Source organism: Odocoileus virginianus, chromosome 7, assembly GCF_023699985.2.
Source record: "Odocoileus virginianus isolate 20LAN1187 ecotype Illinois chromosome 7, Ovbor_1.2, whole genome shotgun sequence".
NCBI classification, from domain to species: domain Eukaryota; kingdom Metazoa; phylum Chordata; class Mammalia; order Artiodactyla; family Cervidae; genus Odocoileus; species Odocoileus virginianus.
Window position 1 is genome coordinate 38182285 of NC_069680.1, and position 27155 is coordinate 38209439.

General features: G+C 36.9%; 1 protein-coding gene and 1 pseudogene across 7 annotated transcripts in view; one reads left to right on the forward strand and one right to left on the reverse strand.

The window, feature by feature from the left end:
* Positions 1–27155, forward strand: part of PCDH15 (protocadherin related 15) — a 1725758-nt gene that overhangs the window by 758725 nt on the left and 939878 nt on the right. For 3 of the 7 annotated variants that reach the window (XM_070470564.1, XM_070470565.1, XM_070470563.1), the window contains exon 1: positions 24917–25238. The exons of 1 other annotated variant lie outside the window; for it this stretch is intronic. The gene's annotated coding sequence lies outside the window, so the exon portion shown is untranslated. Of the gene's footprint in view, positions 1–24907; positions 25239–27155 lie in introns of those variants that run through there. 3 more of the 7 variants (XM_070470561.1, XM_070470567.1, XM_070470566.1) reach the window with 2 other exon arrangements.
* Positions 6671–7571, reverse strand: LOC139035917 (craniofacial development protein 2-like; annotated as a pseudogene).

A 27155-nucleotide genomic window follows, 5' to 3' on the forward strand; every position in this document is an offset into this window, starting at 1 on the left:
TTTCCTTTTAATATATTCCAAATATTAACAAGATGTTAATATAATTTCATAGTATATTAAATATTGTTTTAATGAGGTAGATCACAATGAAGGCTGGCTCAAATATAAGACTGAATGATAGTCAAGGGTTAGGTTGCTTTCCCTTCAGTTACGTATAGAGGAGGCAACAAGCTAATTGGAAAAATACACAGAAGGATTGACTTACTTATATTAAGATTAAAGTAAATGTATGATCTTCCTCTGAGAAACACTGAATTTCCGGAAGTAGGAGGAGGAACCCATGAGGTCAAGGTAGCTCAGAACTGTCAAATTGCTACATTTCCTATCATTTGATTATAGTAATGCCATGTAGAGGCAAGGACATCTTTACTTAAGATTCCCTTCTGTAAAAATATAAGGAATATCGCTAGACATTTGCTGTGTATTTCTGATTCTATTTTTTTATTCCAGCATTAGTCCTAAAGCGGATCTGTTTAAGTCTACCCTGTAGGAAGGTATTCAGATTTATTTATAATCATGTTCATATATCATTTTTATTTTTCATTTCACTAAAATTGGACTAATAAAAGTTAATTACTTTGGTTTTTTAAAGTTTCTTATGGATGACCAAGTAGGTTGTTGAGTTAAAAACATTTTTTTTTCTGCTCACATAAAGAGCAGAAAAATACCAGAGTTTCTCATTTCCCTGCGAAAAAGGTTATGTCCATAAATATGGCTGGTGTTTCGACACAAAGCTTCTATAAGCCTTCTGATGCTGTAAGCAGTGGCTTCCTAAACAAGTAATAACATGCCTTGAAATGCTTCTGATTTAGTAATTGTATCTTTCTTCCTTATGCAGCATCGTGTATAATGATGAGCTCAAATGAGCCACTTGATTTTTGTTATAGCCATTACCAATTGTTCTGCATTTAGCAGGTATGAGTTGTGAAAGACACTGATCTAAATTTAAATACTAGCACCTATATCCATTTATTTAAGTTATATGAGTTATATATATTAAGTTTAATATATATATTAAGTTTAATAAATATATTAAACATATATTCATATATTTAAGTTATATGTTATATATATCATGTTATATATATGTGTGTGTGTGTGTGTGTGTGTGTGTGTATGGCATCTTCTATTTATTAGGCATTTCTTTAGGACCAGGAACATAATGCTGAGGAACATGTAGTCTCTGGCCTCTAGGAGCTTTCAGTTCATGGATGAGACAAGTAAGCATTTACTATGCAGTGCTATCAATTAGGATAAAAGTGAGCATTGATTTGCAAAGATTCACAGGAGGAACATGAAACTGTCCCAGTGTGTAACATAGCTGAGAGGGAGAAGAGAAGATAGAAATAGCTGGGAAAAGAAGAGAAGTGAAAGGGAAAGAGGAAAAGAAAAGGTATACCCATTTTAATATAGAGTTCCAAAGAATAGCGATGAGAGATAAGATAGCCTTCCTCAGTGATCAGTGGAAAGAAATAGAAGAAAACAATAGAATGGGAAAGACGAGAGATCTCTTCAAAAACTTAGAGATACTGAAGGGAACATTTCATGCAAAGATGGGCACAATAAAGGACAGAAATGGTATGGACCTAACAGAAGCAGAAGATATTAAGAAGAGGTGACAAGAATACACAGAAGAACTGTACAAAAAAATCTTCATGACCCAGATAATCACAATGGTGTGATCACTGATCTAGAGCCAGACACCCGGAAATGCAAAGTCAAGTGGGCTTTAGGAAGTATCACTTTGAACCAAGCTAGTGGAGGTGATGGAGTTCTAGTTGAGCTATTTCAAATCCTAAAAGATGATGCTGTGAAAGAGTTGCAGTCAATATGCCAGCAAATTTGGAAATCTCAGCAGTGGCCACAGGACTGGAAAAAGTCAGTTTTCATTCCAATCTGAAAGAAAGGCAATGCCAAAGAATGTTCAAACTACCGCACAATTGTATTCGTCTCACACGATAGCAAAGTAATGCTCAAAATTGTCCCAGCCAGGCTTCAGCAGTATGTGAACCATGAACTTCCAGATGTTCAAGCTGGATTTAGAAAAGGCAGAGGAACAAGAGATGAAATTGGCAACATCTTCTAGATCATCAAAAAAAAACAAGCGAGTTCCAGAAAAGCATCTACTTCTGCTTTATTGAGTAAGATAAAGCCTTTGACTGTGTGGATCACAACAAGCTGTGGAAAACTCTTAAAGAGATGAAAATACCAGAGCACCTGATCTGCCTCCTGAGAAATCTGTATGCAGGTCAAGAAGCAACAGTTAGAACTGGACATGGAAGAGCAGACTGGTTCCAAATAGGGAAAGGAGTACTATCAAGGCTGCGTATTGTTACCCTGCTTATTTAACTTATATGCAGAAAGCATCATGAGAAATGCTGGGCTAGATGAAGCACAAGCTGGAGTCAAGATTGCCAAGAGAAATATCAATAACCTCAGATATGCAGATGGCACCACCCTTATGGCAGAAAGCAAAGAAGAACTAAAGACCCTCTTGATGAAGATGAAAGAGGAGAGTGAAAATATTTGCTTAAAACTCAACGTTCAGAATACCAAGATCATGGCATCTGGTCCAATCACTTCATGTGAAATAGATGGGGAAGCAATAAAAACAGTGATAGACTTTCTTGGGCTTCAAAATCACTGCAGGTAGTGACTGCAGCCATGAAATTAAAAGACACTTGCTCCTTGGAAGAAAAGTTATGACCAGCCTAGACAGCATATTAAAAAGCAGAGATATTACTTTGCCAACAGAGGTCCATCTAATCAAAACTAGGGTTTTTGGAAAACCCTAGGGTATTGGAAAATTGGGTTTTTCCAATAGTCATGTATGGCTTTGAAAGTTGGACTATAAAGAAAGCTGAGTGCTGAAGAATTAGTGCTTTTGAACTGCGGTGTTGCAGAAGACTCTTGAGAGTCCCTAGGACTGTAAGGAGACCAAATCAGTTAATCCTACAGAAAATCAGTCCTGAATATTCATTGGAAGGACTGATACTGAAGCTGGAGCTCCAATACTTTGGCCACATGATGCGAAGAACCGACTCATTGGAAAAGACCCTGATGCTGGGAAAGACTGAAGGTGGGAAGAGAAGGGGAAGACAGATGAGATGATTGGATGGCATCACCGACTCGATGGACATAAGTTGAACAAGCTCCGGAAGTTGGTGTTGGACAGGGAAGCCTGGCGTACTACAGTCCATGTGGTCACGTAGAGTCAGACATGACTGAGAGATGGAACTGAACTGAGCTAGCAGTTAAAACTGATGACTCGTGTGATTGATCTGAAGTGAGGTGAGAGAGTATTAAGAATCAAGAGTGACTCTCAGATTTTCAGCTCAATAAATGTGCAAATAGAATTATTCTCTGTGGAAAGGAAGAACACTTGACCACAGAGAAAATTGTAAGGTATAATGGAAGAGAAATTCCACATTTCTTTTGTGTTTTTGGCAAATTCAAACCACTGTGCCACCTGGGAACCCCAATACCTAACAAGCAGTTGGTATGTGGAAAAGGTCTTCTGCTCTAGAGATGGAAACTTGTGGCTCATTTGCTTCACTGGTAAATGTATTTGCTGGAATGGAACAGAAGCCTGTGAGGAGAAGTGAGCTTTAATACATTGATAGGAGTACCTAGGATAGAATCTAAATGTTTTCAAATTTTAAAGAAACTAGAGAAAGAAGAGTCACTAAAAGAGACAAAAAAGTAACAGACACAGATAGAGGAGAAAACTGAGAGGGTGTTTTTTTCTAGCAATTCAAGGAAATAGATTGTAGTAAGAGAGATTTTGAAAGTTTCTGAAAAGTATTGAAAGGGTAAGGAAAGGGGAGATGGAAGACTATGGCCCCTCTGAGAAACAGTGAGATGTCTGATTGGTCATAGAATCCACATTCAAGTATTTGAGCTGTAAGTGGGAGGTAAGAATAACCTTCTTGAAAGATTTTAAAGAGGAGAAGGAGAGTGATAGCTGATAAAATCACTTATTTTAAGTTTTGATCATATATTTATGTTTGTTTTGGGTATTTTGGTATTGGGAGAGAATACATAGATCTGAGAGAGAAAACATATTCTTCTTGACTGAATGTAACTATTGGTATTCGGGATTGTGTTATGAACACATTTTATAACTGATACTCTCAAAACATTTTCCTCATTACCCTTAGTTACCTACCTGATAGCTTTAATGAATTAAGAGTTGTGGAGATGTACCTAATCTTGGAAAAGGATTTATAGTTAAGCTTCCTTAGCAATTTGGAGTCTGCTAAAGTATGTTTATAAATGCCAGATAGCACTGGAGATGAAGTTTTTTTAAAACTGAAAAAACATCCTGTTCTGAAGAGATGATGGCTTCTAAAACTGCCATTTTGAAAATAACTTGTGTTCATTTCTTTCAACTCGTAGGACTATCAATATTAGTTATTTTTTTTTTTTTTTTTGCTGAGAAAACTCTAAGCGTATAAATAATTTTTGAAATTCAATCATGTGGCTATTACTGAATTCTTACTGAAATGCACAGTTTCAAAGAAAAAAAAAATTGACAAGCTAGCAAATGTTAGAATAGAACTGCACAGTTAAGAATCTCAGAATTGGAATATTCTGTCAGTTCTGTTGAGTTCATTCATTCAGTCATGTCCGAATCTTCTCAATCCCATGAACCACAGCACACAAGGCCTCCCTGTCCATCACCAACTCCTGGAGTCCACCCAAACCCACATCCATCGAGTCGATGATGCCATCCAGCCATCTCATCCTCCGTTGTCCCCTTCTCCTCCTGCTGTCAACCTTTCCCAGCATCAGGGTCTTTTCCAATGAGTCAGCTCTTCGCATCAGGTGGCCAAAGTATTGGAGTTTCAGTTTCAACATCAGTCCTTCCAATGAACACCCAGGACTGATCTCCTTTAGGATGGACTGGTCGGATCTCCTTGCAGTCCAAGGGACTCTCAAGAGTCTTCTCCAATACTGCAGTTCAAAAGCATCAATTCTTCAGCACTACGCCTTCCGTATAGTCCAACTCTAACATCCATATATAACCACTGGAAAAACCATAGCCTTGACTAGATAGACCTTTGTTGGCAAAGTAATGTCTCTGCTTTTTAATATGCTGTCTAGGTTGGTCATAACTTTCCTTCCAAGGAGTAAGCATCTTTTAATTTCATGGCTGCAATCATCATCTGCGTGATTTTGGAGCCCAGAAAAATAAAGTCAGCCACTGTTTCCACTGTTTCCCTATCTATCTGCCATGACGTGATGGTACCAGATGCCATGATCTTCGTTTTCTGAATGTTGAGCTTTAAGACAACTTTTTCATTCTCCTCTTTCACTTGCAGCAAGAGGCTCTTTAGTTCTTTTTTCAATTTCTGCCATAAGGTTGGTGTCCTCTGCATATCTGAGGTTATTGATATTTATCTGGGCAATCTTGATTCCAGCTTGTGCTTCATCCAGCCTAGAATTTCTCATGATCTACTCTGCATATAAGTTAAATAAGCAGGGTGACAATGTACAGCCTTGACATACTCCTTTTCCTATTTGGAACCAGTCTGCTGTTCCATGCCCAGTTCTAACTATTACTTCCTGACCTGAATACAGGTTTCATCAGAGGCAAGTCAGATGGTCTGGTATTTCCATCTCTTTCAGAATTTTCCAGTTTATTGTGATACACACAGTCAAAGGCTTTGTCACAGTCAATAAAGCAGAAATAGATGTTTTTCTGAAACTCGCTTGCTTTTCGATGATCCAGCAGATGTTGGCAACTTAATCTCTGGTTCCTCTCCCTTTTCTAAAACCAGCTTGAACATCTGGAAGCTCACAGTTCACGTATTGCTGAAGCCTGGCTTGGAGAATTTTAAGCATTACTTTACTAGCATGTGAGATGAGTGCAATTGTGTAGCAGTTAAGTATTCTTTGGCATTGCCTTTCTTTCAGATTGGAATGAAAACTGACCTTTTACAGTCCTGACCACTGCTGGGATTTCCAAATTTGCTGGCATATTGAGTGCAGCACATTCACAGCATCATCTTTTAGGATTTGAAATAGCTCAACTGGAATTCCATCACCTCCACTAGCTTTGTTCTCAGTGATCCTTCCTAAGGCCCACTTGACTTCGAATTCCAGGATGTCTGGCTTTAGGTGAGTGTTCACACCATCGTGGTTATCTGGGTCATGAAAATCTTTTTTTGTAGAGTTCTTCTGCATAATCCTGCCACCTCTTCTTAATATCTTCTGCTTCTCTTAGGTCCATACCATTTTTGTCCTTTACTGACCCCATCTTTGCATGAAATGTTCCCTTGGTATCTCTAATTTTCTTGAAGAGATCTCTAATCTTTCCCATTCTATTGTTTTCCTCTATTTCTTTGCATTGATCGCTGAGGAAGGCTTTCTTATCTCTCCTTACTATTCTTTGGAACTCTGCATTCAAATGGGTATATCTTTCCTTTTTTCCTTTGCTTTTCGCTTCTTTTCTTTTTACAGCTATTTGTAAGGCCTCATCAGACAGCCATTTTGTTTTTTTGCATTTCTTTTTCTTGGGGATGGTTCTGATTCCTGTCTCCTGTACAATGTCAGGAACCTCCATCCATAGTTCATCAGGCACTCTGTCTATCAGATCTAGTCCCTTAAATCTATTTCTCACTTCCACTGTATAATCGTAAGGGGTTTGATTTAGGTCATACCTGAATGGTCTAGTGGTTTTCTTCACTTTCTTCAATTTCTGTCCGAATTTGGCAATGAGGAGTTCATGATCCAAGCCATAGTCAGCTCCCAGTCTTGTTTTTGCTGACTGTATAGAGCTTCTCCATCTTTGGCTACAAAGAATATAATCAGTCTGATTTTGTTGACCATCTGGTGATGTCCATGTGTAAAGTCTTCTCTTGTATTGTTGGAAGAGGTTGTTTGCTATGACCAGGCATTCTCTTGGCATAACTTTATGTGCCTTTGCTTTGCTTCATTCTGTACTCCAAGGCTAAATTTGCCTGTTACTCCAGGTGTTTCTTGACTTCCTACTTTTGCATTCCTGTTCCCTATAATGAAGAGGACATCCTTTTTGGGTGTTAGTTCTAGAAGGTCTTGTAGGTGTTCATACAATTGCTCACCTTCTTTGGCGTTACTGGTTGGGGCATAGACTTGGATTACAGTGATATTGAATGGTTTGCCATGGAAACGAACAGAGATCATTCTGTCATTTTTGAGACTGCATCCAAGTACTGCATTTCAGACTCTTTTGTTGACTATGATGGCTACTCCATTTCTTAAGGATTCCTGCCCACAGTAGTAATATAATGGTCATCTGAGTTAAATTCACCCATTCCAGTCCATCTTAGTTCACTGATTCCTAGAATGTCGATGTCCACTCTTGTCATCTCCTGTTTGACCACTTGCAAGTTGCCCTGATTCATGGACCTAATATTCCAGGTTCCTATGCAATATTGCTCTTTAAAGCATTGAATCTTTCTTCTATCACCAGTCCCATTCACAATTGGATATTGTTTTTGCTTTGGCTGCATCCCTTCCTTCTTTCTGGAGTTATTTCTCCACTGATCTCCAGTAGCATATTGGGCACCTACTGACCTGGGGAGTTCATTTTTCAGTGCCCTATCTTTTTGCCTTTTCATACTGTTCACGGGATTCTCAAGGCAAGAATACTGAAGTGATTTGACACTCCCTTCTCCAGCGGACTACATTCTGTCAGACCCCTCCACCATGACCCTTCCATCTTGGTTGGCCCCATATGGCATTGCTTAATTTCATTGAATTAGACAAGGCTGTGGTCCATGTGATCAGATTAGCTAGTTGTCCCTGACTTTAGTTTCAGTAAGTCTGCCCCCAATCCCCTCTCTCAGTGCCTACCGTCTTAGCTGGGTTTTTCTAACATTGGATGTGGTGTCTCTCTTCATGGCTGCTCCAGAAAAGCTCAGCCACCATCCCTGACCTTTGGCCTGGGGTAGCTCCTCTCGCCGCACTCCATCAATGTTTGGGTCCTGGACAATCTATGTATGCTTTTTTCTCCCCATAAGTGTTTCTCAGGTAAAACATAATAATAATAATAATTTAATTTAATTAAGTTAAATGTTATGAGAGTAAGTCACAACAAGACAAATACCATGTGTTAATGCATATATATGGAATTTAGACTGATGGTACTGATGATCCTATTTGCAGGGCAGCAAAGGAGATGCAGACATAAAGAATGAACTTAGGGTCACAGTGTGGGAAGGAGAGGGTGGGATGACTTGAGAGAATAGCATTGAAAAATATATATTATCATATGTAAAATAGATCAGAGACAGCAATGGCACCCTACTCCAGTGCTCTTGCCTGGAAAAACCCATGGACAGAGGAGCCTGGTAGGCTGCAGTCCATGGGGTAGCTAAGAGTCAGACATGGCTGGGTGACTTCACTTTCACTTTTCACTTTCATGCATTGGTGAGGAAATGACAACCCACTCCAGTATTATTGCCTGGAGAATCCCAGGAATGGTGGAGCCTAGTGGGCTGCCGTCTCTGGGGTCACACAGAGTCGGACGTGACAGAAACGACTTAGCAACAGCAGCAGCATGTAAAATAGATAGCCCATGGAAATTTGCTTTTTGACGTAGGGAACCCAAAGCAGGTGCTCTATGACAACCTAGAGGGGTGGGATGTGGAGGGAGGTGGGGGAGGGAGGTTTAAGATGGAGGGTACATATGTATTCCTATGGCTGCTTCATGTTAATGTATGGCAGAAACCATTACAATATTGTAAAGTAATTATCCTCAAATTAAATATAAAATTAAATTAAGAAAATGTTATTAGAAACAAATCCCTAGAGAAAATGTTCAGATTTATGTTGCCAAGATTATGTTGCATTATTCTGTATATATTTTCATTTTGGACAGTTCCAGTGTATTTCTGAAATTCCACTTATAAAAAGATATGGAATAACTATGAGGAAAATTATAGACAAATAAAGCTTTCAAACAGACAATTATAGATACATAGTGGAGTGGCCCTGCTTATTATTACAGATACATTTTGATACTCTATTCCTTATTGCCTTACACCACAAAGTTATAATCTTATTAAGAATGGTCAGGATACTTTTATATTGTCCTTAGGATTAAAACTATACAGTGGAAGTGAGAAATAGATTTAAGGGACTAGATCTGATAGACAGAATGCCTGATGAACTATGGACAGAGGTTTGTGACTTTGTACAGGAGACAGGGATCAAGACCATCCCCATGGAAAAGAAATGTAAAATGGTTGTCTCAGGAGGCCTTACAAATAGCTGTGAAAAGAAGAGAAGCGAAAAGCAAAGAAGAAAAGAAAAGATATACCCATTTGAATGCAGAGTTCCAAAGAATAGCAAGGAGAGATAAGAAAGCCTTCCTCAGCAATCAATGCAAAGAAATAGAGGAAAACAACAGAATGGGAAAGACTTTTCTCTTCAAGAAAATTAGAGATACCAAGGGAACATTTCATGCAAAGATGGGCTCGATAAAGGACAGAGATGGTATGAACCTAACAGAAGCAGAAGACATTAAGAAGAGGTGGCAAGAATACACAGAAGAACTATACAAAAAAGATGATCATGACCCAGATAATCACAATGGTGTGATCACTCACCTAGAGCCAGACATACTGGAATGTGAAGTCAGGTGGGACTTAGAAAGCATCACTGCTAACCAGGCTAGTGGAGGTGATGGAATTCCAGTTGAGCTATTTCAAATCATGAAAGATGATGCTGTGAAAGTGTTCCATTCCATATGCCAGCAAATTTGGAAAACTCAGCAGTGACCACAAGACTGGAAAAGTTCAATTTTCATTCCAATCCCAAAGAATGCTCAAACTACCGCACAATTGCACTCATCTCACATGCTAGTAAAGTAATGCTCAAAATTCTCCAAGCCTGGCTTCAGCAATACCTGAACCGTGAACTTCCAGATGTTCAAGCTGGTTTTAGAAAAGACAGAAGAACCAGAGATCAAATTGCCAACAGTTGCTGGATCATCGAAAAAGCAAGTGAGTTCTAGAAAAAGCATCTATTTCTGCTTTATTGACTGTGACAAAGCCTTTGACTGTGTGTATCACAATAAACTGTGGAAAATTCTGGAAAATATGGGAACACCCAACCACCTGACCCACCTCTTGAGAAACCTATATGCAGGTCAGGAAGCAACAGTTAGAACTGGACATGGACCAACAGACTGGTTCCAAATAGGAAAAGGAGTAAATCAAGGCTGTATATTGTCACCCTGCTTATTTAACTTATATGCAGAGTAGATAATGAGAAATTCTGGGCTGGATGAAGCACAAGCTGGAATCAAGATTGCCAGATAAATATCAAAAACCTCAGATATGCATAGGACAACACCCTTATGGCAGAAAGTGAAGAGGAACTAAAAAGCCTCTTGATGAAAGTAAAAGAGGAGAGTGAAAAAGTTGGCTTAAAGCTCAACATTCAGAAAACGAAGATCATGGCATCTGGTCCCATCACTTCAAGGGAAATAGATGGGGAAACAGTGGATGCAGTGTCAGACTTTATTTTGGGGGGGCTCCAAAATCACTGCAGATGGTGATTGCAGCCATGAAATTAAAAGACACTTACTCCTTCTAAGGAAAGTTATGACCAACCTAGATTGCATATTGAAAAGCAGAGATATTACTTTGCTAACAAAGGTCCGTCTAGTCAAGGCTATGATTTTTTCAGTGGTCATGTATGGATGTGAGAGTTGGACTGTGAAGAAAGCTGAGTGCCAAAAAATTGATGCTTTTGAACTGTGGTGGTGGAGAAGACTCTTGAGAGTCCCTTGAACTGCAAGGAGATCCAACCATTCCATCCTAAAGGAGATCAGTCCTCAGTGTTCATTGGAAAGACTGATGCTGAAGTTGAATACTTCAATAATTTGGCAACCTGATGCAAAGAGCTGACTCATTTGAAAAGACCCTGATGCTGGGAAAGATTGATGGCAGGAGGAGAAGGGGATGACAGATGATATGGTTGGATGGCATCACAGACTCAATGGACATGGGTGTGGGTGGACTCCGGGAGTTGGTGATGGACAGGGAGGCCTAGTGTGCTGTGGTTGATGGGGTCACAAAGAGTTGTAAACGACTGAGCGACTGAACTGAACTGAATTTTTGTTAACAGTGTAAAAAGAAAACCAACTCTCATACATATGTTCATATTAGAGTCCCTTATTAATACAGGTTCCCAAAACATATTCACTATCATCTGGGGCTGATAGTTATTATCTTTCTTAGGTTGTTTGACTTCGTTGAGGGTAAAATTTAGAGTAGGAAATGTTAGACTCAATTCAAGAAATTTGGGTAACAACAAAGTTAATAAAATTGTTTGATTTATTATAACATATTTTAATATATGAATCATTGATATATTATGTATTTGACCCTTCAGAAGGGGGATTGGTGGACTATATATCAATAGTGTTAGTCACTCAGTCTTGTCAGATTCTTTGCTACCCCATGATCTGTAGCCTGTCAGGCTCCTCTGCCCATGGAATTCTCCAGGCACAAATACTGGAGTGAGTTGCCATTTCCACATTTCCATATTAATAAGCCTCTTCTAATAATAAACAAATGTTGATCTAATATATATTTTAACTCATGCAAGAACTAGAATCTGTATCATGCACATAAGTTGTGATAATAGATTAAATTTTTCTCAGGTATGTGAAATGAGGGGGAAAAGTACCAAAAATGCTTCTGAGATGAAGAATGACTATCTGAGACTTATTATGCCTCAGTAGTGTGTACAGGTCTCTTTGTCACAGGAGGTCCCCAAAGTAACAGTGAAGAGAATTCAGATCTGTGCAGTTCAGTTCAGTTGCTCAGTCATGTCTGACTCTTTGTACCCCATGGACTGCAGCACACCAGGCTTCCCTGTCCATCACCAACTCCCAGAGCTTGCTCAAACTTATGTCCATTGAGTCAGTGATGCCATCCGACCATCTCATTCTCTGTCTTCCCCTTCTCCTCCTGCCTTCAGTCTTTTCCAGCATCTGGGTCTTTTCCAGTGAGTCAGTTCTTCGCATCAGGTGGCCAAAGTATTGTAGCTTCAACACTAATCCTTCCAATATAGTCAGGACTGATTTTCTTTAGGATTGGCTGATTTGGTCTCCTTACAGTCCAAGGGACTGTCAGGAGTCCTCTCTGACAACACAGTTCAAAACCATCAGTTCTTCAGTATTCAGCCTTTTTATGGTCCAACTCTCACAACCATACTGACTACTGGAAAAACCATAGCTTTAACTAGATAAACCTTTGTCAGCAAAGTAATGTCTATGCTTTTTAATTTGCTGTCTAGGTTGATCATCGTTTTTCTTTCAAGGAGCAAGTGTCTTTTAATTTCATGGCTTTAGTCACCATCTGCAGTGATTTTGAAACCCAAGAAAACAGTCTGTCACTGTTTCCATTGTTTCCCCCATCTATTTGACACGAAGTGATGGAACTGGATGCCATGATCTTGGTTTTTGAATGTTGATTTTTAAGCCAGATTTTTCACTCTCCTGTTTCACTTTCTTTAAGATGCTCTTTAGTTCTTTGCTTTCTGCCATAAGGGTAGTATCTGCATACCTGAGGTTACTGATTTTTCTCCTGGCCATCTTGATTCCAGCTTGTGCTTCATCAAGCCTGGCATTGTTAATCATTAATTTTTGAAAATTGACGAGAGTTTCCTAAGTGCCCATTTTGTGGGGGAGGGTCATATAGAGGTTATTTAAAAGTATACAGACTGAGAAAAATATTCAACAAATTATTACTTTTCAGTAGAAGAAAATTATTAAGTATTTGATCAGATTGAAACTAAGGGATCTGCTCTGAATATAAGAGTTGTTTCCCTTGCTCTGTGTTTTCAAGTTACAACTACTAATGACTGGAGCTAACATTTCTAACAGCAGAAGTGATTGACTGAAAAATTGTCCAAGTCGTTCTAACTATTCACATAAAGAATTCTGGCTTGAGCAAACTGATGATATCATCAATGTCTTTGTCTACCATATTCCTTTCCTTTCTTTCCCTCTTTCTGTGACACATTTTTAGAAATATCTGCTCATTTATATGTGTTTCGTATGCCGGCCTTAGTTACCACCATGCTGCCAGTAGCTTTTCCTGACACATTTTTGGCACTCAATCCTGAGCAGATAAATGTGCAGCACTTCTTCAAATAAAGTATCTCTGGATTAAGAGATGAGAGTTTGGAAAATGAAATAATACGTAAATATAGTGTATAATAAACATGCCTCTATACAGAAGGCTGGATTCTCACTATGATTTCATTGAAGTGTATTTGCTGAGCTTAAACTTTCTTATTGAATATACTGACATTTATCATAGCACAAAATGGGAGAACCATTTGTTCTCTAGGATTATGGGAGAAAATAAGGGGACAGTGTAGACCTGAAATAAGCAGGAGTGTTGGGTAATTGAAGACAAGTTGAGTTACAGTTTAGATATTGGAGGGGGCAGTGTGGGGATCAGAATCTAGCAATGTGGTTATTAGTGAGCAATGATTAATTCATTTACTTTGCATATGAATTCAACACTAAGTATTGCCGAATTTACATAATTTCATTGCTTGAAAGTCCCGTAGAAACTTCCCCAGAACTATCTTTCATTAATTCATTCAGAATTGTGTGAGAATTACAGAGGGAATAGATGATGTTAGTAGATTAGATTTTGTATTTCTTTTGTTTCCCCCTATCAGTATACATAAAGAGAAATCTAGGAAGATGTTACTAACAGAGAATGTTGATAAAAACTCAATTAAGATTGCAGCAATCTCTGACTGTTCTAAAATCTAATAGCTTGCCGAACATGCTAGAGCAAGAGACTTTGTGGGTAAATAACTTACAAATGATATTCACACCTTAACACTTAAGGTACAGAGTTGTTCTCAGTGTAGTTTATGCTCTCTTACTATAGCCATACTTGTATCAGTTTTTATCATCTAAATCAGGAAGAAAAATGCTGTTTCTTAGGCTGTCAGTGTTAGTATTAAAAAATAAAAAATAAAAACAATTTATTTGTTTTCCAGTCCCTTAAATTATCTTAAAGGATGAATCAATATAAAAATGGACATGAGCATGTCAATGGCATATGTATCTCGGAAAATATCCCTGCTTCCATATTTCTACCTGTTTCCATTAACTGCAGAATTATCCTGTCATATCACTTTTTGTCTGAAGTGGGGCTTGGCCTTTTTCCAAAATATGTTATATGATAATCTCTGGCTATGGAAATTATGGAATCTCTTCTACATGAAGCTATTAAGCAGGTATAAAATCCTTCAGTCCAGCAGGATATGGATTTGAAAGAAGATCATACATTTTGGAGAGATCTGAATAATTGCAAAGGAATAAATCAACTGCCCATCATCCTTTAAGACCCAGGAGCTGGTGGTGGCTCCAAGAGGAGGCAGTTGGAGCTACAGGATGAGGCTGCCTGAATTCGTGAACTGCTTAATGCAGTGCAAGTGAACAAAACGCCTGCCTCCCTTCCTTACCTTTTAACTCATTTCAGTCTGCTCTGCCACAAGAAGAAACCTGCTCAGCTCCGAAATAACTCAGGTTCCACGTTCTCTCTGTCTGTGGTGTTTTGTTTGGAAAAGCTTAGCAAATATACTTTATGCTTTGAATGAATGGCAGGTTTCCTTCAACACTCCTGTCCATGACTACTTTTGGAGGTGAAGGGAAGAGGCAGAGAGGGACAGAATGACAGAATAAATTTATTTACAAATTTGGGGGCAAGCTTGTCTCCCCACATTCTGCTCTTTGGAATGAGCTATAATAGTGATTATTGAGTCAAGAAAAAACAGTATAAATAAAAATGTCCAGAAATATGTCATTTAAGGTAGACATTGGTGCTTTGTCTTATTTCATCTGAAAATAAAATATATATAAATGCATCTAGAGGGGTATACAAAGTGCCAACTAATATTTGCTGAAACTAGGGCTCTAGGAGAACTGTAAAATTTCTATAAAATTCAAAATGATAGTTTTAGAATTATAGATAATGAGACCATTTTAAAGCCACCAAAGTACTATGTTGAGTATTTCTTCATAAGTCTTCAGTGTAGCAGGGTGGTGAAGGTAATTCATAAAACTTTTTTCTTCCCCATCACCTAAATTCTAATTATGAAAGCTTTAAATGAGCAAAGTAATCCCATTATTTACCTGATAAGTATCCGTGTGTGTTTATATGTGCATTTATATAAATAAATATATTTAAAAATATATTTAAATAAATACCAATACTTTTATATATATTTCATGTATATAGATAGACATACATATATGTATCCTCTCTCTCTTTCTCTGTGTATGTATATATATATATATATACACACACAAAAACATGCACACAAATCTGAAAGCTAGTCTCTCAATTATGTCCAACTCTTTGTGACCCCATAGACTATAGCCTACCAGGCTTCTCTGTCCATGAGAATTCTCCTGCCAAGAATACTGAAGTGGGTTGCCATTTCCTTCTCCAGGGGATCTTCCTGATCCAGGAATCGAACCCAGGTCTCCTGCATTGTAGGCTGATTCTTTACCAGCTAAGCTACCAGGGAAGCCTTGTATCTAAAACCTGTGTTTAATAATAAGTCTTAGGCTCAAGAAATCTAGTATATCATCTTGGTAATCTATCTTTGGATTTTTTTTTTTATTAGAGTCAGAAGACAAAATAAAGCTGAATCAAATTTTATTTTACACACTAATAATGTCCTCAGTCTTTAGAAATGTATATAAAAGTATAGCTCATAGCAAACACTGTCCTACAACATGTGATCCCTAAGTAACTCTGGTGGATGTAGGTTAAAGTTATACTGAGATATATTTTTACTTTTTCTTGTATATTTTTGGAAATAGTTTCCTCAACTGCTCTGTTTTTAATTATATCAACTAATTAATCTGAGTGTTTGTATCTTAGTGAGAGTTATATCATTATTTTCATGTGCTAAAACAATGTGTAATTTATATACATATAAATTTATTTATATACAAAAAGTTCTATTAAGTTTTCAAACATATTGAAAACAAACTTTTAATGTTTAGACACTCAAATTCTTTATTTTATTAAATTCCTATATATGCATACATAGAGAAATTTGCTATCTCACTGAATATATTAAATACATCAAGAGTTTATCCAGTGTGGTAGACAGATTTCTAAAACCACACCCGATCTCATCACCTGGTATGAGGTCCTGCATTATCCTTCCCCCTTGGATATGGAAGGAACCTGTAGCTTACTTATAACCAATGGAATAAGGCAAAACTTCTAGAATACTGAGTTTGTGATTATGTACAAGAGAGATGTAAGGTTTTGTTTTCCTAGTACACATGGAGAGCTGCTTCTGCTGGCCTTGAAGAAGCAAACAGCCATGTTGTAACCTGACTGAAAGGAAGGCCATGAGGCAGAGGAAACAATGTGCAGCCTCTAGCGCCTGAAGGAAGCCACCAGCCAGTGGTCAGTTAGAGGTAAAGCCAGGCCCTGGGCCCTCAGTCATATATACAGTCACCACCAAGGCAGTCATGCAGATCACTCGAATCAGCTTATAAATGGAAACTTTCCTCATCAAGTCTCCTGAAGGGAACTCAGCCCTGTTGTCACAACCTTGATTAAAGCTTTGTGGAGTCCTGACCTGAACCTATGACCCACAAAAACTATGAGATAATAAATGTGTGTTATTTTAAGCTGATAATTCGTGGTAATTTGTTGTACAATAATGCAGCTAATGGGGCTTCCCTGGTGGCCCAGACAGTTAAAGAATCTGCCTGCAATGCAGGAGACCAGGATTTGACCCCTGGATTGGGAGAATCCTTTGGAGAAGGAAATGGCAACCCACTCCAGTATTCTTGCCTGGAGAATTCCATGGACAGAGGAGCCTTGCAGGCTACAGTCCGTGGGGTTGAGTCTCACAGAGTCGGACATGACTGAGCAACTAACACTTTCACTTTCAAAGCAGGTACTATATATCCAGCAGATATGAACTGGAATTGAGAAGAGGTAGCATTTTATATATATATAGTATTTAGACTAATTCAACTATTTTGTAATGTATAAATGTTTTACTTTAGGGAGAAAAAAGTATCTCTAAGGCAACTATGAAATAAAATAGCTAAAGATTAAACATGGCATTTAGAACATATTTTATAGCAATTATTTTTATTTTCCTAGGTCAAAAGATTTTAGACTACATGAAAGAGATAAGTAATTTCACTTTTTAATGTTTAATCTCATCCAAGCTTAAAAATAGTTCCTATATTTCAAAATCTATCAGATACATTTCTCATTGTAAATTCACTACTCTTTAAGAATTAAACTTTAAAAAATAGTGTGAATGGTTCAGCGTCTTCACATATTTTACATAGTTACATTGTATATGTACATATGCAACTATATATTTATGAAATTGGTTCTTTCACATTGCCCTTGAACTACTGTATTATATGCCTAAACCATTCTTCTAAAGTAATAGCCTGTCTGTTTGATACTTCAGCACAGCCAAGTATTAAATGAAGATTATACTATCACTTTATCCCTCAAGCTGTTGCTATAAAACAGGCAAGTGCTGGGAGATACACACACACACACACACATAGATGTGTGTGTGTGTGTGTGTGTGTGTGTGTGCGTGTGTGTGTGTGTGTGTGTATATACACACATACATATATTTGCCAGCAATATATATATATATTGCTGGCAAAAAAAAAACCCACCAAAGTTATGTTAATTATAGCTGTCTTGAATCCTGACAATAAAGAATTGTCAAAATAAAAAATAAAGACATGAAATCACAACAAAGATTTACTGATGTGAATATAGATAACTCTCCAGCCCCAGGTCCCTGGTTGAGATTTTATTGTGTAGTTATTCCCAACAGCTTTGAATTTCAACTCTAAGTGACCACAGACAATAACAAGCCCAGAATGACTTGATTCCTGGCAACTTGGTGAGACCCTGTCTGTAATGAGCAAAGCTATTCTGATATATCAAGAAAGCTTTTGTTCACTAAAGCTTTAATTTGGGTTAAAAAAAAAATGCCTTCTCTACTTTTTTGCTTTGCAGTTCCTATTGACTCAAGGACTCAGTCCTCATTCTGAAAGGACAGACAAAATCCTCTTGTGACTCACTTTCTCAGTGAGATATATTTGAGAGTAATGTTTGAGTTAGTATTGGTTTGCTTAACTTAAATCAGATACTCTGAAATTCTTCCTACCAGCAGACTGAAGTCTAAAGCCCATAAAAAAAAAAAAATTCTATTTAGTTAGCATATAAATTTGCCAGAGATAGTGAACAGAATAGGCAGTATTTTAAGTCTCTTGATAACAAGAAAAGTAGCTTTGTATTATCAGCCTACTGTTGGTAGGTATAATATAAACCTATCATGAAAACAAGTCAAGATTTCAAAAATTAACTACTGAAAATGAAATTTGTAATTTTGGCTAGCTATTTGCTTTTTATTGTTCATTAAACACCAGTGCACAGATGAACTGGCTTGAATACAAAAGTTTATAGTACTCGTCACAGCTGTATGTAGGATGTATCTGATTTTTGGCATACAGCTGAAACATTATGTGTTTCTATTCAGTTTCTCTGGAAAATTCATCTTTACAAGAAGGTCTCACAAAATATTAATACAATTGGCTTAATGAATTTTTAGAATAACATAGAATATGCATTTCTGAACAAGGACAAACAAAAATACATGCTAAATATATTCAAATGGTTTTCTATGAAAGGGAAGGGGATTTGAGAATAAGAGCTGCTAAAAAATTAATTTAAGAAATAAAATTACATTAAAAGAGACCTGGGAGTTGGGGGAATCCACCACTGTCTCTCCCGTGGTAGTCACCAAAGCTATATTGACCATGATGTTGCCAGTACGTATGTTTATGTATACATTTTAATGCAGTTTTTAAGAAAGGATGACACAAGTTTTCTTTAAATTTAAATATTTGACCTTTTATTTTGCCATTTTAAAAAATAATTTTGTGATTAGTACTGTAATGCCTGAATAACTATCCTTAAAGTTATTTAATATGCATATCCACTTTGCTATCATTTTTATATTTAATAATTAATTTCTTATGAGCTTCCATAAAAGTTCATTTTTATGAACTTTTATATTCAATGATTCATTTCTTAACTATATATATAATATTTTCCTATTATAAAGTAAGTGAAATTCTAAGCTTTAATGATTAAATGTTAAAATGTTTTCAGTGTTTAAAATCTTTCTAAAGATTCTAATGTAGCCAGTTTATTCTTCAAAGTAAACTAGTTCCACATGTGTGTCATTGACTGCTGTACTTTAAATAATACAAAACTTTTGTTAACTTTGTGCTATGTAGTTTACATAGTGTTCAGTTCAATTAAGTCACTCAGTCGTGTCTGACTGTTTGTGACCCCATGGACTGCAGCACACCAGGCCTCTCTGTCCATCACCAACTCCCAGAGTTTACTCAAACTCATGTCCATTGAGTCAGTGATGCCATCCAACCATCTCATCCTCTGTCATCCCCTTCTCCTCCTGCCTTCAATCTTTCCCAGAATCAGGGTCTTTTCCAATGAGTCCACTTGTCACATCAGGTGCCCAAAGTATTAGAGCTTCAGCTTCAGCATCAGCCTTTCCAATGAATATTCAGGATTGATTTCCTTTAGAATGGACTGGTTTGATCTCCTTGCTGTCCAAGGGACTCTCAAGAGTCTTCTCTAACACCACAGTTCAAAAGCATCTATTTTTCAGTGCTCAGTCTTCTTTATGGTCCAACTCTCACATCCAACATGACTACTGGAAAAACAATAGCATTGACTCTACAGACCTCCCTGATAGCTCAATTGGTAAAGAAACTGTCTGCAATGCAGGAGACCCTGGTTTGATGCCTTAGTCAGGAAGATCTGCTGGAGAAGGGATAGGCTACCCACTTCAGTATTCTGGCTTAGAGAATTCCATGGACTGTATAGTCCACGGGGTCACATAGAACCAGACATGGTTGAGTGACTTTAACTTTCACCTTTGTCAGCAAAGTAATATTTCTGATTTTTAAACTGCTGTCTAGATTTGTCATAGCTTTTCTTCCAAAAAGCAAGTGTCTTTTAACTTTATGGCTGCCATCATCATCTGCAGTGGTTTTGGAACCCAAGAAAATAAAGTCTGTCACTGGTTCCATTGTTTCCCCATCTGTCTGCGATGAAGTGATGTGACCAAATGCCATGATCCTAGTTTTTTGCCTGTTGAATGTTAAGCCAGCTTTTTCACTCTCTTTCATCTTCATCAAGAGGCTGTTTAGTTCCACTTTGCTTTCTGCCATAAGGGTGGTGTTATCTGCATATCTGAGGTTATGGATATTTCTTCTGGCAATCTTGATTCCAGTTGTGCTCATCAAGCCCAATATTTTGCATGATGTACTCTGCATACAAGTTAAATAAGCAGGGTGACAACATCCAAGCTTGATATACTCCTTTCCCAATTTCGAACCAGTCTATTATTCAATGTCCAGTTCTAACTGTTGCTTCTTGACCTGAATATAGGTGTCTCAGGAGGCAAGTAAGGTGGTCTGGCATTCCCATCTCTTGAATAAGTCTCCACAGTGTGTTGTGATCCACACAGTCAAAGGTTTTGGCATAATCAATAAAGCAGAAATAGATGTTTTTCTGGAATTCTCTTGCTTTTTCTATGATCCAACAGATTTTGGCAATTTGATCTCTTGTTCCTCTGCCTTTTCTAAATCCAGATTGAACATTATGAGAAAATTGAACCTTAGACATTGAGCAGCTTGAGGAAGATCAACTGACTTAAATGTCAGAACAGAGTTTGAATTTCTATAGCCAGTCCCAATGCACAAGTGCTTGACCACAGCCTTGTGTTGCATTATTGTGAACCTTGTGACCTGGGGCTGTGAACCAGGGTTCTTGCTGTATATACTACCATGACAGTGAATGGACATAAGCTTAACTTGACTTTTCCACTCACAGGCCCACTCCAGATCTTCTGATTTATAGTCCCCAGAATTTTTTATTGTAACAATAACCTGATGACCCTTAGGCAAATAAAAACAAGGAACATATAACATAACTGATTATAGGACCTCCTTGCCTGAAATTCTATAGTGGCGTGACAAAAATCAAACTTTATCATATTTTGAACTTTTTATTTTATATTGGAGTATAGCCAATTAACAGTGTTGTGATAGTTTCAGGGGGCAGCAAAGGGACTGAGCTATACAAATACATGTATCCATTCCCCCCCAAACCCCTCTTCCCCAAAATCAAACTTTAAAGCACTGAATTACAAGTATTGGCTCTTTCTTACTTGCACCTGTAACCTAATCACAGCAAACTTTATGTTAAAATAATAATACTAATGCCTAAAAAATATCAAATATTTGTAATATTCCTTTACTGTTTTAAGTATTTGTAAAATATGTCACATTTAAATATTTTACTAAGTGTTGGTAGTTACTATGCTAATATCCAGATGAAGAATTAGACTGTCATAGGGGTTAAAGAATTAGTTCAAGATCATATAACCATTAGCTCTCAGGCACTTACATGCCAGCTCTAGCGCTCTTAACATGGGTACTTATATGTCTCCTGAATTATAGACATAGCTGTAGAGGCATGAGAAAGCATAATGTGTTTAGAAGAATAGCAGGCTCTTTAGTGACATAATTCTCTGAAATTTTTTGCTCAGTATAAATAAGAAACCTGACTGAGACTTAAACAAGTCAGATTATTGCCTAGCTAGAGCATGCAGAGTCAGAAATCAAACTCATAGTCCCCAGGCTCTCAGATTTAGGTTCTTGACGCAGCATGGTGCCACTCAATCCACTTTGCTGGAATCCACTCTTTTGAATTAGTTGCATGTTTCCATGGTTGTGTTCTATCCCTGAAGTTCATCCTAAATCACAGTTAAACTGTAAAGTATGTTTATCTGAATTATAAGTACTTTCTTTATTCTTTTTGGATTCTCATAATAATATCTTGTACCTAGTCCATAGTGATTCTTGTTTCCATGTATATCTTTCACTCAGTCTTAATTTTCACAGATTCTCTTTAGTCTAATTTGAGAGCTCTGTCTGGTCCATCCTGGATTATTGTTTCTGGCCATTTTAAACATGCTTCATTCAATCTGTATCCACCATGAACTTTGCTATTCTTTTCTTTTTGACCATTATTTTAAATATTTGCAATGAAAGGTGAAGTTTCATATTCTGTATTATGGAAGGAGTATTTTATAGTGTTTAAAATCATTTGTTTCAAGTGTATATTAGACAAATAAGATATTAGAGCTGTATGCATGTACTTTATCAATAGAACATTTCATTAAACATTTACTTCATATGTGAGACTTTTGGCTAGATGTAGTAAGGCATGTGAGTATGTGTGCTCAGTCATTCACTGACGTAGACACTTTGCAACCCCATGGACTGTAGCCTACCAGGCTCCTCTGTCCATAGGGTTTCCCAGGAAAAAATACTGGAATGGCTTCCCTTCTCCAGGGGATCTTCCTGATGAAGGAATTGAATCTGTGTCTCTTGCATTAAACCTGTCCAGGGATTGAAACTGTGTCTCCTGCATTTCCTGCATTGGCAGGCATATTCTTTACAACTGAGGTATGTGCGAAGCAAAAGATAAATTAAATCATGCCCTTGTTTATATAATAACTTATATTACTCGGGATACTAAGATAAAACAAAAATCATCAAATGTCATCCATGAGTTTATTTGACAATAATGAATGATCAATTTCCTTAGACCAATTATTTCCATTCCTGGAAAGTTATGCTGATAATAAGAATAGAATAAAAGACATTTCTACAAACATTAAAATTAGAAACAACATAAATGTCAAAATGTAGCTATTTTGATAAATAAATTGTATGTATGGATATATGATGAAACATAATAGTAATCATTAAAATATAGTTTTATTGACTAAAAGAACATCCCAGTTATTTTGTCAAAGGAAAAAAGGAAATTGAAGTACAGAACAGAATTTAATTTGGCTTTAAAATATATGTGGGTGAGAGAAACTTAAAAAAGTCTAGTCTATAAAATTAAATGCCTTATTTTTTAATAGAAATTATCTCAGGATCTGTTAGTGACTTTTTCTCTTCTGTTTATTATATTTTTTAATTGGTCCCCTAAAATTCACCTATACTTATCCTTTAGGATAATGCATTTTATAAACATGTATTTTCCAAAAATATCAATATAGAGTTGTTTTTTTAAAGAAAAAAAATTAGCTATTGTTATCTACAAGAGTTCAATTTCTAATGATCTGATTTCTCATAGGACATGAGGAAGAGATGAATTTTCTGCATTCTAGCTATCTTTCTGATGTGTCATCAAAATTATATGTAATTGGATGTCACCAGAAATGAAGCTGACTTTGTCTTTTAAAAAAAATTTCATTTAATAACTCTTATTGTTACTGGAACAGTTTTCATAATGACAGCTGCTTTATCTAACCAACCATATCAGTGTATGGATTATTCCATATATGTACTATTTCCCAAAGTGAAAAAAATCTCCTCAAGCTAAATATACACAACTTTGTGTAAATGTTTATTGATAAAAGAATCTTTATTAAATTATCAATGTTTGAATTTTTAAAACATCAATTCTTACAACTATAAAATGAATGTGTCTCCTGTAAGCTCTCACTACTGTCCTCCAGCCTTTGTTTTGAAGGAGGCAAATGCTTTCATTTCTTTGAGCTGTATATAAGGGCAATCAGGTTCTGTCTGAAGAGTCTGAGTTCACCTATTAGTTATCTGTGACTCACCTGTGCACATTTTACTGCTTGGCATTTGTGACACGTTAGACTGGCCCTGGATTATTTACACATTCTTCTAAATGTTTCTCTCTCTGGAAGACTGAACTTGCAAGAAAAGTGAATTTTGTATTAAATGAGATGTTACTCTCTAAGAATGAATGTGCATGAATATGGCAACACTCTAGAGGCACTGTGAATTTTTTTTTTCTTAAATAGGATGAGTATATGATCATGATATAAATCTCCCTTATCTATGAAGAAAACATGTGCTGTGGGGATTTTGTCTGTGTACTTTTCATCTTGTCACTTTTAACCAACTTCAAGATATTTGCTCTGTCACAGCCACACTTCCAAAATTGCTTTTATTTTTAGCTTCTTCTTTCTGAGAGCTTCAGATGAACATGTGGGTAAAATTTGATATGAACTTGCATAAATACTAGCAATAAATGGTATACCTGATTTAAAAGCTATATTTCTCATAGTTAAAAATAACTATGCTTTTTCACCAGTTTTCATGTCCATTTCAAAATATTGTTGTAGGCATCTCATATACCACAATATTGAAGAAATATACACTATTTTATAGTATGTTTCTGTATAACACTGTTAATGAGTCATGTGTGCCTATAAGAACCTAGAAAATATATTTTTATCTTCTATAGAATGTGTGAAGTTTCCTTATGCCCTAAAGATATGAGGATGTGGAGGACTTGATATAAAAGGGTAGATTTAAAAGGGAGAGAGAGTGAGAGAGAATGCTGAAAGGAGATTAAGAGACTATTTTGACTTGTCAGTAATACTGTCACGAAATGTAAGCAGCTAAACTTCTTAATGCTGATGAGGTAAAACAGTAAAAACAACCACACAAAAGAAAACAGAACCACCAGACAGGCTGAGAGGACGCAGTACAATAAAGCAGCCAGCACTGATGATCAGCGGGTCATCTGTTTGTCTATCAGGTTGTACCCCTGTTACTAATTGGTGCGAAGAGCTCTCTGGTCACTGTGTGGTTTACAGCCTTCAGCTCTCCCCTGCAAGGGCTGAAGCAGGACAGCTAATTGCTGTTGCTTCCGTGCCAGTGAATCAACGTGCTGAGCTAATAGCAACAGATAGAGGGCAGACAGATCCCTGCTAGCAGCTTAGAGTTAGTCGCTTGTGATAACTAAGGCAGTTGGCATATATCTCAGAACCCGGAGAAGGATAGTATGCCTTCTGGATTAATACGTTGAGGTGGTTTTTGTTTTTTTTTTTTTTTAAATCTCTAGTTACTTTTTTTCTTGATGATGTGAAACTGGATAACAATGCCTCCCAGAAACGAGAAGTGTGACGTGAGAACAAGCCGTCTTGGACCTAGATTATGAACATTGGTTGTTTTGAAAGGAATGTGCAGGAGACAGCCTTTGGAAGAAAACTTGCTGCATAACCTTAAATGGGCTAAAGATGAAACTTTAAACCGGCAAGTAAGTTCTTTCTCCCCCCTCCCTTTTATTGGTCTTTCAAATTTAAGGCAGGAGTGAAGTGTGGAGAAAGTTGAGACTTTGTTTCAGCATAATAGATCTCTGTCATGAGATCACTTTCTGTCAAGACTGTTCAAAGACTTGAGCAGTAATGATGTACATGTAATTATCTGCTGGGAGAATGAGCACAACCCCTTGTCCCCTCAACCTTCTGGATTATTGTGTGGTACTGTAATTTTGTTGAGAAGTCAATGCAATATTTGGAAAGACATGTGCTTTTGAATTATGACTCTGTGGCTTGTCATTTTTAAAAAATGTAATCCTCAACTGTTTTTCTTTTTTTATTTGTTTGTTTCTGTCTCCCTGACAAAATATAGGGAAATGGTGTCAGCATTGACATGGTATATTTGGTTTTTGTGTATTCATGTACACGTGCATGAGATTTTGTTTTGTGTGTGATAGTTGGAGGAGGTTAGGGTTAGTAGGTAAGTTACCGTGGCTAACTCTGTTTCACAATTAACAGAATTATATTTTGTGATTTGTAGTCATCTAGAGTATCCTGATATTTACACACAGATCTTTCAGTGTATGAGTGTCGGCTTCTTTACAAAAATATTGGGAGCATTAACCATTTAGAATTTGAATCCAGGAGGACTTTATCCTTGTAAAACAAAATTAATGCTAGATGGTACTAACTGCTTTCCTGCTTTGTGGTATGATCATTACATTAAACACATACTAATGTGTCTCTAGCGTGCACAGATGGCCATCAGTGTGATGGAGCTGTAACATGCATGGATGCAGAGACCCATTGTTAACTTGGTATAATATGACAGCCTCATGTAAGGTTAACTCCAAGTCCATACTCATTTGCTTTCACAAGTAGAGCTAATTGTCAAATCTGGTAACCAAATACTTAAAGCATAGGGTTATTGCATTGCTTCAAGTCAGGGAAGCAAATGCTTTGTGAAAGAGGCACATGTTAAACATAGAATGCTTCCTGTAGTTTGCACACCTTGTTTGAAACTTTTTATGCATGCTCATGGGAACTTATTTTTCACTGCAAATGGCTCCTCTGTTAGTTTCTTTAGCTTTCTTTAGTTGTGGCTAAGGGCAAGTTGGTGCATTGATCTGTATGTGCAAGTCTTCAAATTTCAGCAACTCGATCCCCTTGACTGTGGACTCATTCTCCTATGAAATAGAAGTTCAAGTTAATGTGTGCCCAGTTACACTGAACGGGGACACCCTCATCTCTCAGATGGCACGATAATGTGCATGTGAAACAAGGAATGTGATTTCCATCAGTTTGCCACAAAATGACCCTTAAACATTAACCATTCAGGGACTTGAACAGATGATTATGTGTGCTATCTTTCTATTAGCTGCCTGTGTGGAATATTATGGGGTAAAGTTTTGAGTATTCTTTAGAAAGAGGTTTAAAAACTCTTGCTTTCTAAGAGACTTTTTAAATTATAGTATATCCATTTATGAGAGTATTTGAACTCACTGAGCTAGAAAAGTAGTTTAAAATTAACAGTAATAATTATAATTCTAAGAAGAAAGAATTTAAGTTAAACATTAGTTACAGACTTTTGTTTCTTAGTCTTTCCACATTTAAATTTTGCATAATCTGGATTGTGTCTTTTCACCATCCAACTTTAAAGGCAAACATAAACTGAAGCCCTTTGTAAAAATTCCCCAGAATTTTGATTCAAAGCTCAAGTTTGAAGTTAAACTCAAAAGGTAATTATTATTTTTCTTTGATCAAAAAATGTGTGTCAAGCAAATGTGTATTGAGTAATTAATCTTTTCTGTAATCACTTGATCATGTGGGCTTTTGATACTGAATAAATAATGAGACCTTGTATAATAATAGTACAAAGTAAAATTTAAAAACAATAAGGTAATCCCCTAAATGTG